Source organism: Gymnoscopelus braueri (genome assembly GCF_963280865.1).
Source record: "Gymnoscopelus braueri genome assembly, chromosome: 15".
NCBI classification, from domain to species: domain Eukaryota; kingdom Metazoa; phylum Chordata; class Actinopteri; order Myctophiformes; family Myctophidae; genus Gymnoscopelus; species Gymnoscopelus braueri.
The window spans coordinates 48,676,453-48,703,321 of NC_137620.1; the positions used below are offsets into that span (position 1 = coordinate 48,676,453).

Sequence of the window (26,869 nt, forward strand, 5' to 3'; positions counted from 1 at the left end):
TCAATATACAGTATTATAATACAACAACATTTCAGTATGAATAACCTACATGGTTATCAATTACTACATAATTGATAACCATGTTTTGCATTAGTTCTGTTATTAGTCGTCTTGTCTTTTCCTAAAAAATAGTGGTAAGGTGATCTGACTGCAAACAAATACAAGCCTATTAATTTATTCAAATACACTGGCGTGATAGCTTGGCTCATGTGCTCATTTGTGGTGTATCCCCCTGGAGACAAATGCACCAATACAAGGCTATGGTAACAGTCATGTATACTGTTCACTTAATATCAGAATACTGATTGATTTAAGCTGTTACAATTCCAAACATGCAAACATGACCCACTTTAATTACTTCAGTCTATATTAGTGACTAGTATTACAATATTATTGTCTTTTTTGTGTCCAATGTAGCTTGTAGATTGGCTATTTTTGCTACTTTTGTGTGACATAGAATGGCGAAGTACAGCATCAATTTACGAAAAAAGTTAAAATATGGAGATAAGAGGTGACTGCCCGACAGTATATGCAATGTGGCTCTCTGGAGTCAGTGTGGAAATATAATGGCCCTCTCCATCATCAAATTTGGATGGAGGTTCTGGCCAAGCCTGCCTTGGCAAAATTAATGTTTCACCAAAGTTGAACTCAAATGCAAGGCATGTAATGTGTATTATTTTCATCAGCTTCACACCTCCTGCATAGTAAAATCCTCAGTGTTAATTTAACCAAGAGTGTACAAATGTAACCAAATGCACCCGTTACAGGTACACTGGGTTACAATTAAACACACACTTATAGTTTAACACTGAGGATTTTACTATGTGATTGGTAGAATAATGTTTCTCATGTTGTTCCTGCAATCACACACACTGTTCCTACAGTAGTTAGGGAATTTTAGCAATATGTGTGGACCATCTGTGAAAAAATGTACTACCAATAGCTTTCTTCACCAATGTGTTCTTATAGGTGTCTAGAATCACCTCTCAATTAATATAAACCCAAATCCTCGTGGAAAATCCTGGAGAGCCAATCAAAGTTAAGGAGCCCAGAGGGCTTGGGTGAAAAATATGTAAGTCTAAAATGAACTTGTGAGGTGTCTAACTAGGGGTTTTCAGGGGTGCTGAATCCATTCCAACCATTATTTTTGAGTAAAAATGTCTCCCTGGCCATCTAATATTGGTATATTGGTTATTGTTAGTGTATAATCAGTGTATAATCAATGGTAGGGGATTGGGGTGTTGTTGAATTGATTCTATTCTGAAAAATAAAATAAGAAAATATTGCTAAACACTTGATAAGAGTGTACACGGGATACACTGTCTGCATGTGGGGAAGGAGCGGGAGTGTTGCATCCTGGCAAATATGTCTGGACGATTTTAAGGTACGGTAGTTTATCTACTTTTTGGCATTTATTTTCCTCTGCTGGCAAAACTTTTGATTACTGTGAATTTAGATGTCAATTTTCTCTAGCCTATTGCTTACATTGAACAACCATTAGTTAAACAATCATGACACTTGTCTTTTAGTAGACAACATGGAAGAGGATTCTGTAGCTTGTGGCTTAAGGTGCTTCATCTGTGGTGGTCCTGAGACTGAGCTCTCAAAAGTCACCCAAAAAGGCTATGCATAGATTTTGTCTTATTCTGAGAGTGTGGATGATGCAGCATTAATCAGAAGACTTCATGAGGACTGGAAAAACTGAGATGACCCCAAACTAAGATACCATTTGGAATGCAAAACCGAGCTATACAGTTGTGCAAGAAGTATATCCACTGGAAGTTTTTTTTCATTGTGATGAAAGTTGCCACTTGCAGATTTCAATCCTATTCTATGTTGTGAGTGACATCATGATTTAATAAAAACTTTAAACATAATCTATTCTTTAGAGCAAGATGAGCAAGACCAACGGCCAGACAGGAAGAAAAGACGCAGGGCATTGTCTGGGTCAAGTAGTTCAAGTGCTAGCTGGCACACTTGATCTACCATAATACTTGCTGAAAGAAACCCTGGTAAGTCTTTTGTATGTAAGATTCAAATGAATTTTTATAATTGTTTTTCTTGCTCCTCATTGTAGGCTTCCACTCAAAGTCAAATAATGTAATCATGCACATACTGTATGTGGCTACCTTTTATCCAGACAGAGCTTGGCAGTTGTATCGTGCACCTGATAATGTCTACCAGGACCGACTGAAAAGGAATTTGATGCAGAGAGCAAAGCGACGAGGTGATGACTGGGGACTTGAAGTCGCTGGTCGCCTGTCTGGTATTATAGATTTGGTGGCAGAAGAGGCAGTATATCATATTCGATGAAGAAGAGACTTTGAGAACCCTGTTACAAAGTCTGAGGTAACATTATATGGATACACAATACAGCTGTACAATACAACTCACATTTCTTATCCTTTATTAGTCCCCCTCATTCCTGGACCCATATCAATCTTGCAGAATAAATGATTTTGAAAATTATATTTCTTCCCTCAGGATAAGAAATGTGAGTTGCATTGTACAGCTGTATTGTGTATCCATATAATGTTACTTCAGACTTTGTAACAGGGTTCTCAAAGTCTCTTCTGCATCGAATATGATATACTGCCTCTTCTGCCACCAGGCGACCAGCGACTTCAAGTCCCCAGTCATCACCTCGTCGCTTTCCTCTCTGCATCAAACTCCTTTTCAGTCGGTCCTGGTAGACATTATCAGGTGCACGATACAACTGCCAAGCTCTGTCTGGATAAAAGGCAGCCACATACAGTATGTGCATGATTAAATTATTTGACTTTGAGTGGAAGCCTACAATGAGGAGCAAGAAAAACAATTATAAAAATTCATTTGAATCTTACATACAAAAGACTTACCAGGGTTTCTTTTCAATGTGCCAACATTGATACCTTCATTGCAAAGGATGCAAGTATTATGGTAGATCAAGTGTGCCAGCTAGCACTTGAACTACTTGACCCAGACAATGCCCTGCGTCTTTTCTTCCTGTCTGGCCGTTGGTCTTGCTCATCTTGCTCTAAAGAATAGATTATGTTTAAAGTTTTTATTAAATCATGATGTCACTCACAACATAGAATAGGATTGAAATCTGCAAGTGGCAACTTTCATCACAATGAAAAAAAACTTCCAGTGGATATACTTCTTGCACAACTGTATAGCTCAGTTTTGCATTCCAAATGGTATCTTAGTTTGGGGTCATCTCAGTTTTTCCAGTCCTCATGAAGTCTTCTGATTAATGCTGCATCATCCACACTCTCAGAATAAGACAAAATCTATGCATAGCCTTTTTGGGTGACTTTTGAGAGCTCAGTCTCAGGACCACCACAGATGAAGCACCTTAAGCCACAAGCTACAGAATCCTTTTCCATGTTGTCTACTAAAAGACAAGTGTCATGATTGTTTAACTAATGGTTGTTCAATGTAAGCAATAGGCTAAAGAAAATTGACATCTAAATTCACAGTAATCAAAAGTTTTGCCAGCAGAGGAAAATAAATGCCAAAAAGTAGATAAACTACCGTACCTTAAAATCGTCCAGACATATTTGCCAGGATGCAACACTCCCGCTCCTTCCCCACATGCAGACAGTGTATCCCGTGTACACTCTTATCAAGTGTTTAGCAATATTTTCTTATTTTATTTTTCAGAATAGAATCAATTCAACAACACCCCAATCCCCTACCATTGATTATACACTGATTATACACTAACAATAACCAATATACCAATATTAGATGGCCAGGGAGACATTTTTACTCAAAAATAATGGTTGGAATGGATTCAGCACCCCTGAAAACCCCTAGTTAGACACCTCACAAGTTCATTTTAGACTTACATATTTTTCACCCAAGCCCTCTGGGCTCCTTAACTTTGATTGGCTCTCCAGGATTTTCCACGAGGATTTGGGTTTATATTAATTGAGAGGTGATTCTAGACACCTATAAGAACACATTGGTGAAGAAAGCTATTGGTAGTAAATTTTTTCACAGATGGTCCACACATATTGCTAAAATTCCCTAACTACAGCCATAGAACCATGTCAGTCATAATTATGTGGGGTTGGGGGTGCAGTTAGGCTTGAGGAGAGGCAGGGACAACGTCACACAACGTCCTGCTCCAGAACATCTACTAGGTGGCTGGGATGAGTGTAGGCGCCTGGTAGGTGCTCTCTGGTGTGAGAGGAGAAACGAGATGTACATCTGTTCGTCAGAGGACAAGCAGCAGGCCCTGATTGCAAAAAGGATATGTACATATAAAATATTAGATTTTCATCAGTCTATTTTGAACATCACACATAAAATCTGAATTATTTATTCTTCTATGTACACCGTCTTGCACACAGAAGTACATTTGACTTGGTGAGGTTGGTGTACTGCAATAAGCAGACAAACGTGACGTTTTGCTCATAAAATGTCAATGTCATGAGAATGAATTTTTATTGCATTCATGTGTGAAAAGCTTGACTTACAAATATATTGATCCTAAATGGAAATTTTGCTCTGGAACCAAATGGACCAGTAAGCGTTAGAAATTAAATACAAGATGTGATATAATACAATACAACACAAGACATACCTGCTACTGGTGTCTGCAGGCTGGTATCCACGCTGTCCGGTTGTCAGGACCCCCCCCCCCCCACACACACACACACACACACACACACACACACACACACACACACACACACACACACACACACACACACACACACACAGGTGTTATTATTATAATAAAAAAATGGCAGATCTACAAGCTCATAACAAGCGCACAATTATATGTCTCATTTAATGCCCTAATGCAGGGGTCTTCAACGTTTTCCAGGCCAAGGACCCCTTAGCTGAGATGAAGCAGGGACCCCCACTACTTATTTTATAACATTGTGTGCAGATTAAACTTTTTCATAGATTTCATAGATAGCTTCATAGACTTGACAGCAATATCATCACTGTTGGATTCATGTTGATGTGTATTTTCAGACAGTTAACCACTTAAAAACCCTAAATCAGGGGTCTTCAACCTTTTCAGGCCAGGGACCCCCAAACTGATGGGGAGATGGAGCAGGGACCCCTACCCTACGAGGCTACCACATACATTGTATATTTATGTATACAATTGTGTTTTATATTGCCTGCTCCTACGCACCTGCCCCAGTAGGTGTGCAAAATAAAAATTCTCTACAAAATATGTATAAACATAAACATACCATGTTATTGTGCATTGTGCCTCCATTTATCTGTTTGCTATGGATTCATGTTAGGTTTAAAGACAATTTGACATTTTGGGGGATAAAAGGTAAAAAAAAAGGAAGAAAAAAAATCAAACAAAAATATTGTTTAATCAAACAACAATTTCGCGGACCCCCTGCAGTACCTCCGCGGACCCCCTAGGGGTCACGGACCCCCTGTTGAAGACCTCTGCCCTAAATAATTGTACGTAGCCTACTTGATCTGCTCCTTTTCCCTCTACATCAAACCTCTTTGCTAAAATAGCCGATCTACAAGCTCACAATGTGAGCTGCTATTTTTGGCTAATGTTCCCCTCAGAAAAAGGAATTCTATGGAGGCACGGTGGCGCAGTCGGTAGCGCTGTCGCCTCACAGCTAGAAGGTCCTGGGTTCGATTCCCGCCGGGGACGCTGTGGGCGCTGGGGGCGTGTCTTCTCCTCCGCGTCATCAGTGCCCATACCCTAGGTGGGGTCGGCGAAAGGGCCTACTCTGTGTGGAGTTTGCATGTTCTCCCCGTGTCTCCTAGGGTAGTTAATACCCTCACAAAAACATGTAGTAATCCTGGTCGCTATACCGCCTCCCCCATGACAGCCGGGGCGCCTGATGGAGGGGAAGGGAACTGGTTGGAATAACGTGTTCCTTCCACGCGCTACGTCCAACCAGGGAAACTCCCCCCTGTCAGGTGACAAGAAGGTCAGTTGGCTCTCATGCCTGAAGGAAGCATGAGCTCGGCCCTGGCCTCCCTACTGTGGGGGACTGGTGTAGTGCTGGTGTAGGGCTGGTGTAGCGCCCAGGATCACTTAGGAAATTGGCACCGGGTGAAAAAAAATGGGTTACAAAAATCGCGGGATAAAAATTTAGATAAAAAAAAAGAAAAAGGAATTCTAGGGTTCTGGACTGGTTAATGTAAAAAAAAAAAGAAGTTCCTATCACACAAACATCCCCCCTGTAGTAACTCTGAGGACGCCCTAGGGGTCTCGGACCCCCTAGGGGTCCCGGTCCCCCTGTTGAAGACCCCTGCTTAATGTAATGGGTTACATAAAGGGGAGCTAAGTTGCTAAAGATGGCTAACAACAACAACAGTAAAATCGTTTTTACGTCAAATGTAACCATATAAATCTTAATGAAATATAAAATATAGTCTCTCAGGATCTAATGAGCATATATAGTGATCGGTGATAATGTTATTCATGCCCCACTCAGCCTATAAACCATGATGATGCTAACGCGCTAGCATCGTTAGCATGGTTCTTCCTTTAATTTCTACATAATAAATAAGCTAAATATTATTTAAAATATGAAATATAAAATCGGGTCTTATAGGGTCTAATTGGAGCATAATAGTGATCAGTGATTATGTTATTCATACCCCACTCAGCCTGTAAACCCCTGTTAATATGACGTTAGCATAGTCGTTAGCATGGTCCTGCTACATAATAAACTAAGCTAAATGTATTTCAAATAATATAAAAATTAAATAATATATGATGAGTCTTTCTTAGGTCTAATACTGTTCAGTGTTTAGTGATTATGCCCCAGTAATCATTATAGGCAATTGATTATAGGCACTTTACCTGTATGCTCTGCTGCAGTGATGTCCTCACGCACTGTTTTTGCAAGTGACGCTAGCCTAAGACTGGACAAAAATACGTCACAAATGACACGCGGCCACAAGCTGAAAAAGAGGAGTCACACATGTGTAGAAATCAGATCCACAAGCGTAATGTGTGCGTCACTTGTAGAAGGCAATGCGCACATGTGTAGAAATCAGATCCACAAGCGTATATTGCGTCACTTGTAAAAGGCATGCACACATGTGTAGAAATCAGATCCACAAGCATATATTGTGCGTCGTAGTTACAGAGCTCGATTTTTTTTTTTACTTGCAGATACCAGAAAACACGAGTGAAGCAGTCAAAACATTTGTGAATTCATTTGCGAGTTATTAGCCATAAAGATTATTTGCCAGGTGTAAATTACAGAGTTGGAGAGGGAGGAATTGGACATTATTGCGCACATAAAAACATGTAACATAACATATAAAAAGCAGGCGACAAATGTGCAAATAATAACTACAGAGCTTGACTTTTTACAGAGCTCGATTTTATATTTACAATGCTGATTTTTTTGTGTGATCACAGTACAGAATACGACTGACGAATGCCTAATATTTGCGACGTTAATAAATATACGACTGACGAATGCCTAATATTTGCGACGTTAATAAATATACGACTGACGAATGCCTAATATTTGCGAGGTTCAATATAAATACGACTGACGAATGCAAAATATTTGCGAGGTTAGAAAAAATCTTTGCAGATAATAAAGTCCAATATTATCTTCCATATTAGGGGACAGGGAGTCACAGAGAATCCTAGGACCACACTGAGTGTGTCAAAAAAAGATTTCCAAAAAGAGGCAAGCTTAGGGCAGGAATAAAAAGTGTGTGTGTGTGTGTGTGTGTGTGTGTGTGTGTGTGTGTGTGTGTGTGTGTGTGTGTGTGTGTGTGTGTGTGTGTGTGTGTGTGTGTGTGTGTGTGTGTGTGTGCGTGTGTGTGGTCTGCAGGGGACTGGAGGCACCTGAGACAAGAGTCATTTGTTTCTGGAAATAATCTACTGAGCTTGGCCCTATAGTGTAATGGATCCTATGAACCACTTTCAGCTGAATAAGGCACATACGAGCGCAGGCACAGGAGGAGTTAATCCTAGACAGTACGTCGGCCCAATATTCCTCGCTCAGCACGGTTCCAAGTTCACCCCCCCCCCCCCATGTACCCCTCAACCCAGAGAGAGAAGTTGTCCTAAAGGAGGTAAGAGCACTGTAAATTGATGAGATGTTAAACAGGGAATCTGATCCAGACATTATGGTCTCTAATAGGGTTTTCTCGGGTAAACTAGGGAAGGGTATAAAATGGGTACTTGCAAAGTTGCGTAGTTGAAAAAATGGTTTTGCATATCCAGTTTAGTAGAGAGATCTCCCAAGGAGCTAAATAAACCATCACTAGATCACTGATAGAGACTAGGCCCTTCTCCTTCCACTTATTGTTGGTCGAATCCAAAGCAGAGGGTAAGAACAGGTGTTTATTATAACAGAATTTCAATCAATGCATTGTTAAAGGCAGATCAGAATACGTTATTGATGCACTTAGCACTCAACTGTCTGAATAATAGTGAATGTCTTTTCTGAGCTTTGCTCTCAACACTTTCTGTCAGTTATGTAACATAAGAGATTTAAATAGGTTTAAATAGGATTCATTAATTAATTCTTAGAATTAATTATTCTCATTCATAAATGTTCAGGGTTACATTTGTAAAAGAAAACAAAAAACAGAGGCCTTTTTCTCTACCACTCAATACCTATATATTTCTTTAATCTTTGTATGACTAATAGCAAAAAATAGCAGATCTACAAGCTCACAGCGTGTTGCAATGCGGTGCACTGTAACCTTGCAGATCAGCTAGTTTCATTTTATTTTGGGACAAAACAAATGTTGGTCAACATTTATTACTAATGTGGACCAACATAGGGATGCCAGAGTTAATGTGATTAACAGAATTTTTTGTTTTTAAATTGATAAATAGTGATGTAAGCAAACATAAATATCTCATGGAACTACTTGCGGATTATACCAGGGTCAGTCCACTTTATGTGGATTATGCGGTCGACACACACTGACTTTTTGCACCTTTAAAAAATATATATATATTTTTTGGCCTTTTTTCTGCCTTTATTGATAGGAAAGTAGGCTGACAGGAAATGGGGAGAGAGATGGGGGGGTGACACACAGCAAAGGTCGTCGGGATCGTGAGTCGAACCCACGACACGCTGTCAAGCTGGATTACCAGCGTAAAATGCTATGCGCCTGGACCACTAGGCCAGCGGGCGCCCCTACATTTTGCACCTTAATCCCATGTATAACGCACTGACTTCTTTTTGTCTTTTATTGTGCTTTCTTTTTTTTTCTCTTAAGCACCTTAACGTCCATAAGTATATCATGCACAGTATACACATTGCTGCTATGCTCAGGCACCTTCGCCATATTTTTTAATTTCAGGTACTATTGTAAATAGATAACTTCTATGGCCTTTCTGTTGTTCTCTTGTTTGATCTCCTTCCCACTTGCCCCCCCCCCCCCCTCTTCTTTTATGGAAATAACGTTGCGATGGGAACGATGTACTAAAACAAATTTCACCCACTTTTTACCTTGTAAACCTGTGATGTGACAATAAACCTGATTCTATGCTACTGTTCTACTGAGGTGCAGTTACCCAAATCAACCACAGGGTGGCATCTCAGTGCAGCATCATGTGGCAAAAAACAGATAGTTATTATAGAAGAGGTATATTTGTCACTAACAGCAATAGCAGAGCAGTAATGCATTCTTTGTTTTAAATAATTTATGATCACTTTAGCATTGTTATTGTTGTTAGATTGTTATATAACATATTGTTAGAAATTAATTTGGATTGAAGATTTAGTTTGAGCATGGCTCAGTGTCTGACAGAGCTTTAGAATAATCCAGCCTTTAGTATGGCTTAGCCTTTATGAAAGCACAATTTACAAAAGTGTGAACATATGAGTATCTAAACGTTCTAAACAATATACAGTAGTACATATTTAAAGGCGTAGGGTGACAAGGGAATCCAGAGCTTCTTTTCAGTCAGATCTTGGTGAGTTTCTGTGGCTGCAGCTCAGGGTCAAAGGTCATGGTGAGTCCAGCCTCCTCACCAGAGAAGGGAACCATCTGAGTCCAGATGCAGATCAGGACCTGAACTGCATGTGGACTCCTGAACTGCATCATCTGGACTCCTGATCTGCATCTGGACTCAGAGTCCAGAATGCAGTTCAGGAGTTCACTAGGTCCAGGCAGTGGTGGAAAAAAGTACTCATATGTCTAAACATTAACGTAAACGTTTCAATAGTAATGTAGAAATAGTAATGTAGTTACAAGAAAAAGGAATTCTAAATTTACTTGAGTAAAAGAACAAAAGTATTGGTATCAAAATGTACTTAAAGTACCAAAAGTAGAAAGTACTCATTATGCAGAATGACCGTTTCACAAGTTTTCAATGTATAAAAATCAGAAAAATATTTTGGAAATAGAAGATCTACAAGCTCACAGCGCTTCGCATTGCGACGCATTGTGAGCTTGTAGATCGGCTATTTTCAAATGGTCGAAATATATATTGGGCTAAAGTGGTTAATGTATGTTTTGTAATAATAATCTTAATCTAAAAAGTAACTAGTAACTAAAGTTTTAAAAAAATTCTAAGTGGAGTAAAAGTACAATATCTCAGAGGCAAATATCATCACCTTCTTAAACTAATGGCCCAAGTCATTTTTGAGGAAAATGATATGTTTGCCTAAGTCAGCTCCTCATGACACTGGCCACCTCTGGTAAAATGGCCCATCTCCTAATTGAAAAGGATCATGCTGTTCCCTCCCCTTTTAGTATAATGGCCTATATCTCCCTAGTGTGACTTGGGCCAAAATAGGAAATTCTTTTGGCCTAAGTCACATAGTTTTGTGACTTAGGCCAAAGAAATGGACTAAGTCTGGAGCAAATCAGTAAATAATTTGGCCTAAATCAGGTTTAATCCTATTTAAACCTATTTAAATCTCTTATGTTACATAACTGACAGACAGTGTTATTTTTATGTTAATTGTCAAAATTGGTTATAAACGTTTTGGTATCATACAGTTTTGTTTTGGATCAGTTTTTCTTTATTTTCGATGAAGAGTTTTGGTGTGTAGAGTGAAAAAAAGGAAGGGTCACTAGGAAGGTTCACATGAGGAGGATTATGGTTAATTTCACCTGAATGTGAGGAAATGCTCTTTGATATCATTTAGTATATTTTCTGTCAGTAGTTTAGTTTTGATACTCATAATAAAAAAGCCTCTTTATTTCCTCTCCTTGTGTCTAGAATGGATCATTTTCAGATTATCTACTATTTCCCATCAGTGCAGTTTTGTTTTGAGACACTTTCATTTTCTATTTATGGGGAGACAGGATCTCATGTATTTTATGTATTAAAGTATGTTAAGTAATACTGTAATGCACTTCTCAAAGTGGGGTCCGGGGACCCCCGGTGGTCCTTCGGGGGGTTCCAGGGGGTCCCCATTGTATGTATTAAAGTATGTTAAGTAATACTGTGGCTGTTGTAGGCTACCTCAGGTAGCTTACATCTATCTCACCTCCTTATAATTCAAGAATCAATGAATTAATAATCAGATTATCCACACAATTATCAATAATTTAGCCAGGGACCCCCTGGAACCCCCCAAGGACCCCTGGAGGCCCCTGGACCTCACTTTGAGAACCGACCTTTTTTAAATCTTTATTGACAGTAATAAAGACAAACACAAACAAAGAAGTCATTAATAACCTAGAGTACAGACAGAGCCAGGGGGATCCGAAGAAGAAGATATTGATAGATAGATGAATAATGAACAATGTGTATTCATTCATACAGTCACTGAATACTGTGAATCAATAGTCTGTACAAAAGACAATGCAGGCGTTTTAACTTGTTCTCATGAGGGGTGAAGCTTGGGTGTGGATCATGTGTCATCATGTCAGCCTGATAATCTATTGTTTGTTTACAGTCTTTACATAACTTAGATGAAACGTGGGACTCGTTCCCTTCTCTGACTCTGTGTTGGTTCCTCTACTAACTCCTACAGAGGCAGTGGCGGAAAAAGTACTCACATTTTGTACTAAAGTTAAAGTATCAATACTGCAATATAGAAATACCCTGTTACACAAGTAAAAGTCTGGAATTCAAAATTGACTTGAGTTAAAAGTATTAAAATTTTAAAAAAATATTAAAATATTGGTATCAAACTATAAAAACTACTTTAAAAGTACCAAAAGTGAAATTATACAATGTTTGAAAATAGCAGCTCTACAAGCTCACAACGTGTTGCATCGCAACGGGTTGAAAACAATACAGGCATGCTATACACTTTAAAGTGTATGCAAACCAAAACATGAACTAAATACATAACATTATCACTGTGTAGATGGGGACAGTTAATATATTTATAAATGTATTCATTAGAAATGTGGATCCTCGTATCGATCAAGTTCCTCGTGGATCCTATACAATTGATCCTTTTCTATTATAGTTGTTGGCAAATTTGACAAAAGGTTGGCAAACGTTTTACATATCGTTACCTTCTTAAAGGTGATCCTTTAAAAAAAAAAAAAATTGATCCAAAACAAAACTATTTGATATTTCTTAATAATTTCACCCAAAACGTTTATTATGACTATTAACATAAAAATAACACTGTCTGTCAGTTATGTAACGTAAGAGATTTAAATAGGTTTAAATATGATTAACCTGACTTAGGCCAAATCATTTACTGATTTACTCCAGACTTAGGCCATTCCTTTGGCCTAAGTCACAAAACCATGTGACTTAGGCCAAAAGAAATGGCCTATTTTGGCCCAAGTCACACCAGGGAGATTATAATAAAAGGGGAGGGAACAGCATGATCCTTTTCAATTAGGAGATTTTAGGTGATTTTACCAGAGGTGGGCAGTGTCATGAGGAGCTGACATAATAGGCAAAATATAACATTTTCCTAAAAACAGGACTTATGCCATTAGTTTAAGAAGGTGACGATACTATGGCCAACTAGAAGGTACTGTTCCTGAAGAAACAGTGTGGGATCGCTAAGAATGTTGATGGTATTGAGTATTGATAGTGTTAGTAGAGTTAAAGGTTTGAAAGGTTTAAAGGTTTGAAAGGTTTTAAAGGTTTTAAAGGTTCTAAAGTTTTGAAAGGTTCTAAAGGTTTGAAAGGTTTGAAAGGTTTAAGAGGTTTGAAAGGTTTGAAAGGTTTAAGAGGTTCTAAAGGTTTGAAAGGTTCTAAAGGTTCTAAAGCTTTGAATGGTTCTAAAGGTTTGAAAGGTTTGAAAGGTTTGAAAGGTTTAAGAGGTTCTAAAGGTTTGAAAGGTTTAAGAGGTTCTAAAGGTTTGAAAGGTTTAAGAGGTTCTAAAGGTTTGAAAGGTTCTAAAGGTTTGAAAGGTTTGAAAGGTTTAAGAGGTTCTAAAGGTTTAAGAGGTTCTAAAGGTTTGAAAGGTTCTAAAGGGTATTTACTTTAAATTATTTTTAGTCACTTTATTTACTTTAAAGTATTTTTTACTAATTTTTACAACTTTTAAGTATTTTTACTATTTTTTTCAACTTTTAAGTATTTTTACTCATCTTGAGTAGTTTTAAGTATTTTTACTCAGTATAAGTACTCTTAAGTATTTTTAATCAAGGTACTTACTTTAAAGTATTTTTAGTCACTTTATTTACTTTAAAGTAGCTTTTACTAATTTTTACAACTTTTAAGTATTTTTACTCTTTTTATCAACTTTTAAGTATTTTTTCTATTTTTTTCAACTTTTAAGTATTTTTACTCATTTTGAGTACTTTTAAGTATTTTTACTCAATATAAGTACTCTTAAGTATTTTTACTCAAGGTATTTACTTTAAAGTATTTTTAGTCACTTTATTTACTTTAAAGTAGCTTTTACTAATTTTTACAACTTTTAAGTATTTTTACTCTTTTTATCAACTTTTAAGTATTTTTACTATTTAAAAAGTGAAATATCTCTAAAAGTACAAATTATTTCAAAAAAATCTAATGGTAGCCAATATGTCCTAAGTAGGCTGAACGTTATAGAGTTGGAACGGAGTTTCTATCTAAAAGTATGAATTTCTCCATTGAAATGAATGGGAGTTTTTTAGAAGTAAAAAGTGAAATATCTCTAAAAGTACAAATTATTTCAAAAATTCAAATGGTAGCCGACATGTCCTGAGTAGGCCGAACGTTGAAGAGTTGGAACGGAGTTTGTAGCTAAAAGTATGAAGGACTAGTTAGGGGTCAAAAAACGGTGTTGACAATAACAGTAGTGTGATCGCTTTAGCGATCCCACAATAATTCATCACAACTTCTCACAGACAAGGTAATAATAGCCCTGCCACTTTAAAAGCCTAATTAATGCTTCATTGTACAATGGTGTCACACACACCAAAAACAGCCTCGAACTACAAGCTCAAAACGCGTTGCATCGCATCTCGTGGTGAGCTTGTAGATCTGCCATTTTCGTCAAAGGCAAGTCTCTGGTATTTAGCGCCACAATACCTCCGCTGAGATGGGCATCATGGATAGGACAAAGGCTGCTGCTATTATGACGCTATTTTATTAATGTACCCTTACACCTACCAGTGGTGGAAAGTACATGCACTTAAGTACATGTACTTAAGTGCAATTTTGAGGTATGTGTACTTTACTTGAGTATTTCCAATTTCCAATACGTTTACTTCTACTCCACTACATCTCATAGAGGCAAATATTGTACTTTTACTCCACTACAATTATTTGAACACTTTAGTATACTTAGTGAAACATACATTAATCACTTCAGCCATGGCTATTTGAAAATGGCCGATCTACAAGCTCACAATGCGTCGTGATGCAACGCATTGTGAGCTTGTAGATCTGCTATTTTCAAAGGAATTTATACATTTTGAAGCATGAAATGGGATATTGTGAGGAGTACTTTTACTTTTAGTACTTAAGTATATTTTGACTTTTAATACCGGACCTTTACTTGTAACAAAGTATTTCTACATTGCAGTATTGATACTTTTACTTAAGTAAAAAAATGTAGTACTTTTTCCACACCTACAACAAGTGACAACATTCCTCTCTGGCTCCAGAAACAAACATGACGATGATGATGACGCTCGCTTGTCATCTTATCGGTTATTTCAGGAGAAACGTCAAACAAATGTAGGAATTTGTTTGGACGGCAGCCTGCGGGGGCCTCTGGCAACTCTTGAGTAGAGGGAGAGCTCTCTCTCTCTCTCTCTCTCTCTCTCTCTCTCTCTCTCTCTCTCTCTCTCTCTCTCTCTCTCTCTCTCTGTGCCAGAGGTTAGTGGTGTATGAAAAGCACTCAGGTGTGTGTGGTAGGAGGGAGTGGCATAATGACATACAGGTGTGTGTGTGTGTGTGTGTGTGTGTGTGTGTGTGTGTGTGTGTGTGTGTGTGTGTGTGTGTGTGTGTGGTGTGTGTGTGTGTGTGTGTGTGTGTGTGTGTGTGTCAGTCAGTTAGTGGTGCAGGAGCACAGTTCAGAGTCCATCCATGTTATCACAAAGACAACAACAACAGGGAAGTGAACAGTGTGGACTCCATCTTGAGACAACATATGAAGGGTAGGTAAATAAGAAAAAGAGGTTGTGCATCAACAGTGGGTTTTCTCAGTGGAGTGCTAGACCCAAAATCCAGTATACATATAACATTAAATAACAAACATTGGTTTGTTTATTGTGTGTGCAAATGAAAAAAGTATAATTTTATAATAGTATAATAAATAAAATATGAGTTCTATGTCCTCCATTGATTTGAAATGTTTGATGTGCAACCTTTTTGTGTTGCACATCAACACACTTTGGTTAGGTTTAATAATTGTAAAATGATTGGTTTGTTTAGTTTGTGTTGCTGTGGTTACGTTGCATTGGAGGGAAGCAGATCTACAAGCTGACATGTGGAGCTGCAACACTTTGTGAGCTTGTAGATCTAGATCAGCTATTGTTGGCACGCAACACCAGTACGCAGTATACACAGGATTCACCAACGTGCAGCGACATGCTTATTTCTTGGGGGGGGGGGGGGGGGGGGGTGTGTGTGTGTGTGTGTGTGTGTGTGTGTGTGTGTGTGTGTGTGTGTGTGTGTGTGTGTGTGTGTGTGTGTGTGTGTGTGTGTGTGTGTATTACAAGTTAAAGGAGCCCTTAAGCCATTTGCAACCTTATCATCATATAATCACTCTGAGGTGGTCTGTGGACATGACTGTACCGAACCCTAACGCCTGTTACTGACAGCTGTTTACTGTATATATGTCACAGTACGTTTGGAGAACCAGTACGATTGAAGACAGAGCGCTTGTTTTTAGGCACGGGGCTCCTTCGGGGCGAGGCGGGGCTTTTCGAGACAGGGTTTATTAGCGAGGCTCGCGAGGAGGAGGAGGAGGACGGCGCTGCGAGGCGGGGGGTTATTACGCGAGGCTCGCGAGGAAGAGGAGCCTCCTCCTCCTCCTCCTCCTCGCGTAATAACCCGTCCCGTCCTCTCCTTCTCTCCTTCTCCTCCTCCGAGGAGGAGGAGAAGGAGAGCGCGGAGAGGCGGGGCTTTGATGCGCCGACGGAGACCTGTCTTTTGTTGTTCCCCCCCACATAGCAACCAGGAATCTACGCTAGGGGAACCATAATATCTATGAGGGGAACGCTGAACACGCGTTCACGACGCACGGCGCGCCGACTTAGTGGAGCTTGAGGCCGAGGAAGCGCGCCCCTCGCGCCTCCAGGCGCGAGTGCCCGCAGTGACCGGCCGACGCTCCACTAGTCGACTCAGCGCCGTTTGATTGTAAACCGATAGGGACAGAATAGTTCTTTTCATGGATCACTGTGTGTGTGTGTGTGTGTGTGTGTGTGTGTGTGTGTGTGTGTGTGTGTGTGTGTGTGTGTGTGTGTGTGTGTGTGTGTGTGTGTGTGTGTGTGTGTGTGTGTGTGTGTGTGTGTGTGTGTGTGTGTGTGTCAGGGAGAAAGTAAAACAAAAGCCAGAACACAATAAAAGTATCTAAACAGTCCTGCTTTCAATAAACCAAAAAAAGCATGAGCGCGTGCGCGTGTGGTGTGCGCGTGTGTGTGTGACTGTGTGTGTGTGTGTGTGTGTGTGTGTGTGGCCATATATGTTTGTGCACAAGCCTGGCTTGTGGCTCCCTCTAGTGCTGGGTGGGTGGTAAAAACGAGCGCGCTTTCTTCAATCGTACTGGTTCTCCAATCATACTGTAACATATATACCACTCCCTTATAACCCCCCCCCCACACACACACACACACACACACACACACACACACACACACACACACACACACACACACATTTGTGTACATAGGCACATTATGAGACAATGCCAGTGGGTGCCAAGGTGACACTTGGGACTTGGTTGATGTGTCAGTGTTGTGAGTTGTGTTGTGTAATTGTGTTGATGGTGTATTTGTGGTGTGTAGCTGTGTTGATATTGTGTAGTTGTGTTGATATTGTGTAGTTGTGTTGATATTGTGTAGTTGTGTTGGTGTTGTGTAGTTGTAGTTGTGTTTGTGTTGTGTAGTTGTGTTGATATTGTGTAGGTGTGTTGGTGCTGTGTAGTTGTGTTTGTGTAGTGTAGTTGTGTTTGTGCAGATGTGTTTGTGTTGTGTTGATGTTGTGTTAGTGTTGTGTTTGTGTAGATGTGTTTGTGTTGATGTTGTGTAGTTGTGTTGGTGTTGTGTAGTTGTAGTTGTGTTTGTGTTGTGTAGTTGTGTTTGCGAACGCGGGAGGAGGCGCGGCGAAGCCGCGCCTCCGACCAAGTGGAGCTTACTATGTAACCCTGCTCGGGTTGTGTCTCTGTATCTCTGTGTCTCTGTGTGCACTGCCTGTGTGCAGCTCCTCTGAGATAAGTAAATGTCCAATTTACACGTACAATACATCAAATGAAAGGTCTTTGAAAACTGAACACACCTGTCAAGGTTGCGTTTAAGCCCGCCCCTTCCCCCGGAAGCCACGCCCCGGAGAAGGCTCCTAAAAACTCCCCATTGAAACCCCATGTTAAATGAAAAGTGCCCGAATCGCTCCCAAACTTTTTCTACCCCCCCTAAGTGGGGGTCTACGAACAAATACATCGGGCTCGGATTTTGGCTCCGCCCCCCGGAAGTGGGTGAAACAGGCACTTCAAACACTTTGTTGAATTGTTCAAAAACATTCCAAGTTTTTTTTTTGTGAATTTGTATTTTTCTAAGATGCTCCTTTTAACGCAGATTTTTTTAAAAAAATAAAAAAATGTTTTATTGGTTACTTTTTTTTAAATATTTTTTTTCATTCTTTTTTTGCTTTTTTTGCGTTCGCTTACCGCGTTCGCGCGTCTTACTTGTGATATTGTGTAGGTGTGTTGGTGCTGTGTAGTTGTAAGCAAAGTCGCTTATAATTAGAGGACATGGCAACGCTAAGTTTATCTCTCTCTCTCTCTCTCTGTCTGTCCGTCTCTCGCCCCACTGTCATTTACTCCTAAATGTACTCAAATATGATGTATTGGGCCCTAAATGTACTGTAATTAAGGGGGGGGAGTATTATATGTAATTAGTCCCTCATTTGTAACGGAACATGCAGCTAAAAGATGAGCCGGGTTTTATTGGTAACCGGAATACTTTAGGTTTTTAGGAATAAGGTTAGGTTTAGACATAGTTTACTGAGGTTACGTTTAGGAATAAGGTTAGGTTTAGACATAGTTTACTGAGGTTACGTTTAGGAATAAGGTTAGGTTTAGACATAGTTTTACTGAGGTTACGTTTAGGAATAAGGTTAGGTTTAGACAGTTTACTGAGATTACGTTTAGGAATAAGGTTAGGTTTAGACATAGTTTTACTGAGGTTACGTTTAGGAATAAGGTTAGGTTTAGAGTTATGATATAGTGATGATGTGTAGGCTTATCTTATCAATGAAATGAATGAATAATATAATATAACAGAAGTGTGTCTCACACACGTCGCGCTCTCTCTCTCTCTCTCTCACGCACAGACACACACACACACACACACACACACACACACACACACACACACACACACACACACACACACACAGGCGGAGAAGTTATAGAGAGTTATGATATAGTGATGATGTGTAGGCTTATCTTATCAATGAAATGAATGAATAATAGAATATAACAGAAGTGTGTCTCTCTCTCTCTCTCTCTCTCTCTCTCTCTCTCTCTCACGCACAGACACACACACACACACACACACACACACACACACACACACACACACACACACACACACACACACACACACACACACAGGCGGAGAAGTTATAGAGAGTTATGATATAGTGATGATGTGTAGGCTTATCTTATCAATGAAATGAATGAATAATAGAATATAACAGAAGTGTGTCTCTCTCTCTCTCTCTCTCTCTCTCTCTCTCTCTCTCTCACGCACAGACACACACACACACACACACACACACACACACTCGGGTTGTCTGCTGTGCACTCTAAGCTGCGCTGTCGCGCTCTGATGAAAACAAAGGCAGAAGAAGCCAAGAACACACACATCACACTAAAAAGTAAGAAATCGTCCTTATTTTGAGGTCGGGGAATCACATGACAGGGTGATGTATTTGAGAAATGACGGTGATTCTGCTGTCCTGCTCTCACGGACTCTCCCCTGTGGTTGCTGTGTGACTGTCGGCGTGTCAGCGAGGTGTCGGAGTATGATTCTGCGTGTCTGGAAAGTGGCCTCAGCTCATTGGCTCATTTACTCATGACACGACCAATGAGAGTTAGCGGTTTCAGTGTTGCTAAGATACGGTCTGTGCCCCATAAGCCAAATTCCAAACCCGAAAATCTCGGCCACTCGCTCACTCCCACTCGCTCACTCCGACTTCAAACCGGAAGTAGTCCAATTATTCAGTTGCTTCTTGGAGGAGGCGAGTGGAGTCGAGTGGAGGAGCCGAGGAGGCTCTCCACTTCCGCATTTAGCGAGTGTACATCAAGTGTACGCTCGACCACTCTCCACAGCTCCTCCGTGGCAGACTTCCGCATCACGTGTACACGTTTTTTTTAGTTTTTTCCCTTCTCCCGTGACGTATACATGGTCCTCCTCCACATGTGGCCACACAAACAATGCTTGAAACCCGAAACCATGCCGAAACACCGGCTGCCCCCCCCCCCCTTTGCCCCCGCCGATCACTCGTTGCGCATCACACACACACACACACACACACACACACACACACACACACACACACACACACACACACACACACACACACACACACACACACACACACACACACACACACATGTAAATTAACAGAAAAGACGCAACAAGCCACTGGCTTTATTGCATTGTATGATATAAAGCATAATACAATTATATACATTGTAATATATTGTGCACACTTATTCTGTCTCAAAAGCTTATAGTTCATTTCTCTCCTTGCATCATGCCTCAATGCAGTGCATGGACTACTATAAATTACTGTGACAAAGATTATGTTTAAAATAATGTATTGTATTTATATATAGACTGAATAAAGGAGAGGACACTTTACGCTTTAACTATAGCCGTACTCATTCTGAACCGATTCTTAAAATTTAAAATTCTCCATTAGCTGTCAAGGGTCTTCTTTCATGTCTATCAGTCATGATTTATTTCGCTATCAAACAATATCAAGCAAAATCACAATCGTCTGAGTTTTTTTCTTTTTTCTTCGACCCAGAAGCGGGGGGGATATCACCCAAACTCTCAAAACCCCGGACATTTGAAGGATTTTATAAAACCCCCCAGACAGCCCCCCAAAAGAGGATATGTCCGGGTAAAAGAGGACGTATGGCCACCAGTGGCGTTCCCAGAAATTACATTTAGGGCAGGCCAGATTTTTTTTCAAGTATAATCAATCAATGAATGATTCAGCGGTGGTCTCTTCATGTTGTAGTTTAATGGCTCAAGCTGCTCTCAGACTCAGAGCCCCTTTTATGCCAGGTGAGTACAGGTGTTGGCCCAGACCCCCACCCCTGGCACTCCTGGCACCCCATGAAGATAAAGGCAATGTAAGGCATAGATTTGCATCACTATAGGCGACGTGGCTCTGCTGAATGGATACGGTAGTGATTGGCTGCCTGCCCGCGTGAATGGACCAAGAGGTCCCATGGACAATATTCTCTTTGGATTTTTATCACTGCCTGTTTTTTCAGTCTTTTACTTTATTTTCTAGCGGAGGCTAGATTTTAGTTGGGCAGGCGGCCGCCTGCCTTGCCTCTATGGTGGGTACGCCACTGATGGCCACCCTGCATGAATGATGTCATTCAGAGTCAGACATACTCTGTAATATACGGTGGCTGTTATAAGCAGCAGTGCCGTGCGGGACTGCTGCGGGGGGGTGGGGGGTCTGGGGACTGTACGAGCAAAAAGAGGGACGGGTCAGGATTTAATTCATAAATGTAAGTTTGCTCATCCTGGCGCTTCGTTCACTATTTCAGGAATAAATGGCCTTGCACAACAACGTTCACTATAAAGATAACGATGTGGCCATCATCCACATTGATGAATTGTCTATTCTTATATTCTGTATTATTCTATACCTGCATATTATTCTATGCATGTATATGTTCATCCACGGCTCTGGTCCAGCTGTTTGAGACGTCATAAGTGATCGCGGAATTTTCCGTGGCTTTGAAATGACGCTGAGTGCAGTCCGATCCTTTGACGGCAACCGCTCGACCACTCCGTCCTCGCAAATAGTCCTCGGCTCCTCGCAGGGGGCGGGGCTTAGGCGCGAGTGGAGGAAGCGAGGAGAGTGAGCGAGTGACCGAGCTTTGGGGAATGGAATTTGGCTATAGGCTGCATGGTAAAACGGGGAGGGGCTACTGGCAACGTGTTGTGAAGAGACCAGCTCTACAAGGCAACAACGCGTCGACAGCTTGTAGATCTGTTGTCCAAAAAGCAGTGACGATTTTGACGTTGCACTACCTGCGGAAGTGATTTACAATACAATATTGGGGCATAATGTGTTTCATATTAATTGTATGTCGTGCAAGTACAGTAACTGTATGGGAAGCAGCTGGTGCTCTAGGCAGAATATTGAGGATTTGTGTGTAAAGTGTAGTTATTGGGCCATGTCTCTGCTGTGAGACTGGGCACAACTGGGCACCAACACTCCATGTCAATGCTCGTCAATTAGCGTAGAAGGATTGGAAGTAAGGAAGCGGCAATATGCAGGGATGACCATGACCTTTTTGGTCTAGTTCTCAGGGGAGCACTTGGAGATGTTGCCTGGCTGGTACGCATCCTACATTTTGCAGAATATTTGACTTTAAAAAAATATATATAAATAGGTATTTATTACCAAATAGGAGGCTACAATGCAAGCGTTTGAGTGCTGATTTAATGTGTGTGTGTGTGTGTGTGTGTGTGTGTTGTGTAAGATGTGTGACTAAACTGGAATGTGTTTGCTACATATCTGATGATTCACTTTGTCTTTTAGTTAACTGAAAACAAGTGGCCTGGAAGGTCCCTGATTCTGTCTTCTTCGTGGTCTTCAGTACAGCGCTGACACACATGGGGGAGAGGAGAGGATATACGTGGGACCCTCACTGTAAGTTTATGCACACTGCGGTGGTTACATGCTGTCTCCATTGTTTTCAATGTACACACACACACACACACACACACACACACACACACACACACACACACACACACACACACACACACACACACACACACACACACACACACACACACACACACAGACACAGACAGAGTAGATATAAAGGGATATGAATATTTTAATGAATGCCATTTTCTTTTGCTACTTTTTTCCCCCGATCACACAGGCCAGATTGGACCCACTTCACGGTTGGTAGTTTGATACCCCAGATGTAAGTTTATTTGTATAACACATTTAAACAGCAAGACAATTCAAAGTGCTTTACACAAACATTAAGAGCCTTAAGACAAAATATAAACACTTTCTATAGAAATATAATTAAAAATGTTATATTAAAGAGTTGTGGGAATACAAAATAAAATAGGAACATAAAACATCAAATATTAAAATATGACAATAGAATCCCAGTGCAGCACAAGAAACAAATCAAAACCCAAAAGCCTCAGTGAAAGGCCTGAAGTGAACTACAGTATTCAGCTTTCATTTAAAATAACTGAGACCTGCAGTTTTCCGGGAGTTTGTTCCAGAAATGTGGAGCATATACAAACTGAACATTGCTTCTCCACATTCAGTTCTGAAGGACAGAAAGCAGACCCTGTCCCAGATGAGAGGTCTGGATGGCTCATGAAGGAGCCAGGAAGCCTTTCCGGCTGAAAGCCTTTCTGACAGAAATGGGGACTTTTGTATTAGTTTTATTTAGAGTCGCCAATTATGCCAATTAATCCCCCCCCCCACATACAGTACATTTCTGTTGTCCCTGCTGTTATATTATACTGGCTCACCAGTGAGGAGCCCCCGACGGGAGGATGTATCGTTGTCCTACACCGGTTGTACAAGACATTCAGGGGGTTGGAGAGAGTGGCAAGCAGGTTCTCTATGCATCTGTTTAATGCCTTGCAGTCTGTTATGGTCGACCACATTAACCCTGCACTGTAGCGCCACCTGCCACGTGCTCCTGGTGTTACCGCTGATATAGTCCACCACATTGATCCTGTACTTCTATCAGTATCAGTATCACCTCTTTTCTCCCCTGCTTTTCATAACAGTTATCAAAAGGTTTATTTTAGGTTTATTTGCTTCCACTTCCACGACACGTTTAATCATTTATGTTGAAAGTAAAGATGATATTCTTCCAAAAAGCCTAGAGACCAGGGGGGCCAGTTGCACCACCTCACACTAAGTTCAAACTTAGCCTAGTTATGGCTTAAATGGCTTTTAAAAAGCCATTTAACACATTTAGCCGGGAAAGTATCCGTCTCATTTTAGATTTCTTTGGCTCTTCAAAAATAGCAGATATACAAGCTCATAGCGCGGCACCGAGTGCCGCGCTATGAGCTTGTAGATCTGCTATATATATTTTTTTTAATGTGAACATTTTTGCAAATCTTGAGATTTGCACACATTTTCAAGATTTTTCAAAAAAATAGCAGATCTACAAGTTCATAGTGCGGCACTCGGTGCCACGGTATGAGCTTGTATATCTGCTATTTTTGAATAGCCAAATAAATCTAAAATGACAGAGATGCATCCCCGGATTGAATGGGTTAAGCTATAACTAGGCTAAGTTTGAACTTAGTGTGAGGTGGTGGAACTGACTGGACACCCATAGAGAGAGAGAGTTCTGACACTAGCGTTCAAAGCCCTAAACCGGAAGTTCATAGAATGCACTGAAGTCTACGGCTCCTTGTAACTATTTCCAGTTTACATGAACCACGTGAACGGCGCTGTTTCTGCCCCCTAACAGATAACATGCTATGAAACAGCATCGATGGAATGAGGAATTGCAATTTGTGGTCCGCCCGTCGTCATGGAAACGTGTTGTGGTGGTGGCGAGTTACTTGAACTTCAACGTGCTTCCTGTAAATTCATGGAAACAGGAAACTGAAACTTAAAACTTGTCAACTGTCTGTCTGTCATTGATGCATCACAGAGTGCTGTGTGCAAACGTACCCTCTGTTTTAGAAGAAACCAATACCAAACGGATGAAGGGAGGGGGAGGGCTGAATTATTGAGGTATGATCTGTGGCATAATTAGAAATATATGTTTTGACTCATAATATAAAATAATATTAAAAAAAAAAATTGCTAAAAAAACTAACTGTACAGTAAAAATCATTAAATAAGTAAATAATTAAACATGTAGATACCTACCTCCCCTCCCCCCACCGTCTGAATGGGAGTGACATCACTGGTTGACACAGTGAGACATTTTGAGACGGCACAACGAAGCAGTGATCTGAACCGTCTGAACGCCATTTTACGACGACAGATAAAAGGTTAATATACTGTGTTTTATACTATAGAATTAATCTCTCTAGTCTGGTCTTCTAAAGATTAAGTTACAGTAAGTATGTTTATGCTTTATACAAGAACCAGTTGGTATCATCTATACAAGTTTGGCTAAATGTAATACAAACAATGAACACTTCTTAACTTATGATTTTGCATACTGTATTACCCTTCCCGCGCTCACTCCCCCCCCCTCTCTCTCTCTGTGGTGTTTATGATGTAACAACCAACATATTTCAAAGACAGAGCAGACCATTCTAAAACCATGTGACTTAGGAAACGCTAAAGTAAAATGCTTTAAAGCATGTTAGTTGTCAGTGCCATTTGGTGTACTGTATGTCATGCTATGTAATGCTTTGTCTTTTTTTACTTTCCTGAACCGTTTATCTGACAATGGTAGCAGTCATTGAAAACAATATTGTTTGTTTATAAGCTGGTCCAGTTTGCTCTCATTGACTATACAATGTATTCCATCAAACTTCCGGTTCCAGTTTGCCTCCCATGTGTGTCAGTGCCACATGCCTGCCGTCGAACGTTTCTGTTCCTTCATTTCCAAGTTCCTTGGTTCTGAGCAGTTGGCCAATGAGCTTAGACCTACGGATGCTTCAAAAGGTCAAAAAAGATTACTTGCAGACTATGTGATTTTATTACATATTCTGCAAGAAATCGTTGTTACTGTGCCGTGTCAAAAACTGCGTTGTTACTTGCAGACTGTATTATATAGTCTGCTAGTAATCAGAACATGTGTGCCAGCTATGATTTCTGGTTCTGGTATGTTCTGGTATGTTGGTTGCCAATGATTGACAGCCTTGCGATAACAGCCCATACTTACAGCACAGTCAGAAACACTGTCCTCTTTACATACAATTATAAAATACAATTATACAGTCTACACATCACAGTGTACACATCACAGTGTACACATCACAGTCTACACATCACAGTCTACACATCACAGTGTACACATCACAGTGTACACATCACAGTGTACACATCACAGTGTACACATCACAGTCTACACATCACAGTCTACACATCACAGTCTACACATCACAGTCTACACATCACAGTCTACACATCACAGTCTACACATCACAGTGTACACATCACAGTGTACACATCACAGTGTACACATCACAGTCTACACATCACAGTGTACACATCACAGTGTACACATCACAGTGTACACATCACAGTGTACACATCACAGTCTACACATCACAGTGTACACATCACAGTCTACACATCACAGTCTACACATCACAGTCTACACATCACAGTGTACACATCACAGTGTACACATCACAGTCTACACATCACAGTGTACACATCACAGTGTACACATCCAAAAGCAACACAGCAGAAAACAATGTGTGATATGTCTTCTTTTATTTTCCTGAACATTACAAATGTCTCAGTCATTCAGTGTTTGTTCATAAGCTGGTCCACCTGGCCCTCATAGACGTCAATGCATTCCATTGAACTCCTGGCTGCAACTCCTTCGTTCTACCTTCCTTGCTCTGAACACCCTGTCTGCGTGTCTAAACCAATCACTGCGATTGTGAGCGAGTTTTCAATATAGAAACACGGAAGTGTGCTTCGATGGAAACTTGACACAGACTTATAGTCCATATACCCGATTTAAACATCATTTTACGACCTCAGTTTGACACCCGTAGGACCATGTGGATACATTTATATTTACAATATGACGTTGGGTGAACGAGACTCACTAAAGTTTTCGGCACTCTGAAAACATCAGCGCTGTTCAAAGAGGTTGACGTTAGCTGAATGTTGTTTGTACCCGTGTGCCTCCCTGTGTCAGCTGCCTGAGGAGACAGAATTGGACGTTTGATACAGGCTACATCTAGCTGTCTATCTATCTAGCTCCTTTGCATGTGCAAACTTTACAGTACCATGATGCAATGTGTGTGCAAAGTTTCATGGCAAATCATGCCATGAAACTTTGCACACACATTGCCAGTAGGCCAAGGAAGAGCCTCCACCCCAATTCTTTTTTTTTAAATCGGACTCATGGTGGCGCTATAACAGGTGCTTTTTCTAGATTCCATTCCAATTATTGGCTAT

The 26,869-nt window shown here is 40.4% G+C and overlaps 2 protein-coding genes across 2 annotated transcripts in view; both read left to right on the forward strand.

Moving 5' to 3' along the window:
- Window positions 1-26,869, forward strand: part of LOC308102372 (uncharacterized protein) — a 1,220,233-nt gene that overhangs the window by 804,865 nt on the left and 388,499 nt on the right. The gene's annotated exons all lie outside the window — the stretch shown is intronic.
- The window catches only part of LOC308102182 (NACHT, LRR and PYD domains-containing protein 3-like), a gene marked incomplete at its 3' end in the record, with an annotated part of 54,293 nt that continues 52,151 nt past the window's right edge, over window positions 24,728-26,869 (forward strand). The window contains exon 1 of the mRNA XM_080451784.1: window positions 24,728-24,836. The remainder of the gene's footprint in view (window positions 24,837-26,869) is intronic.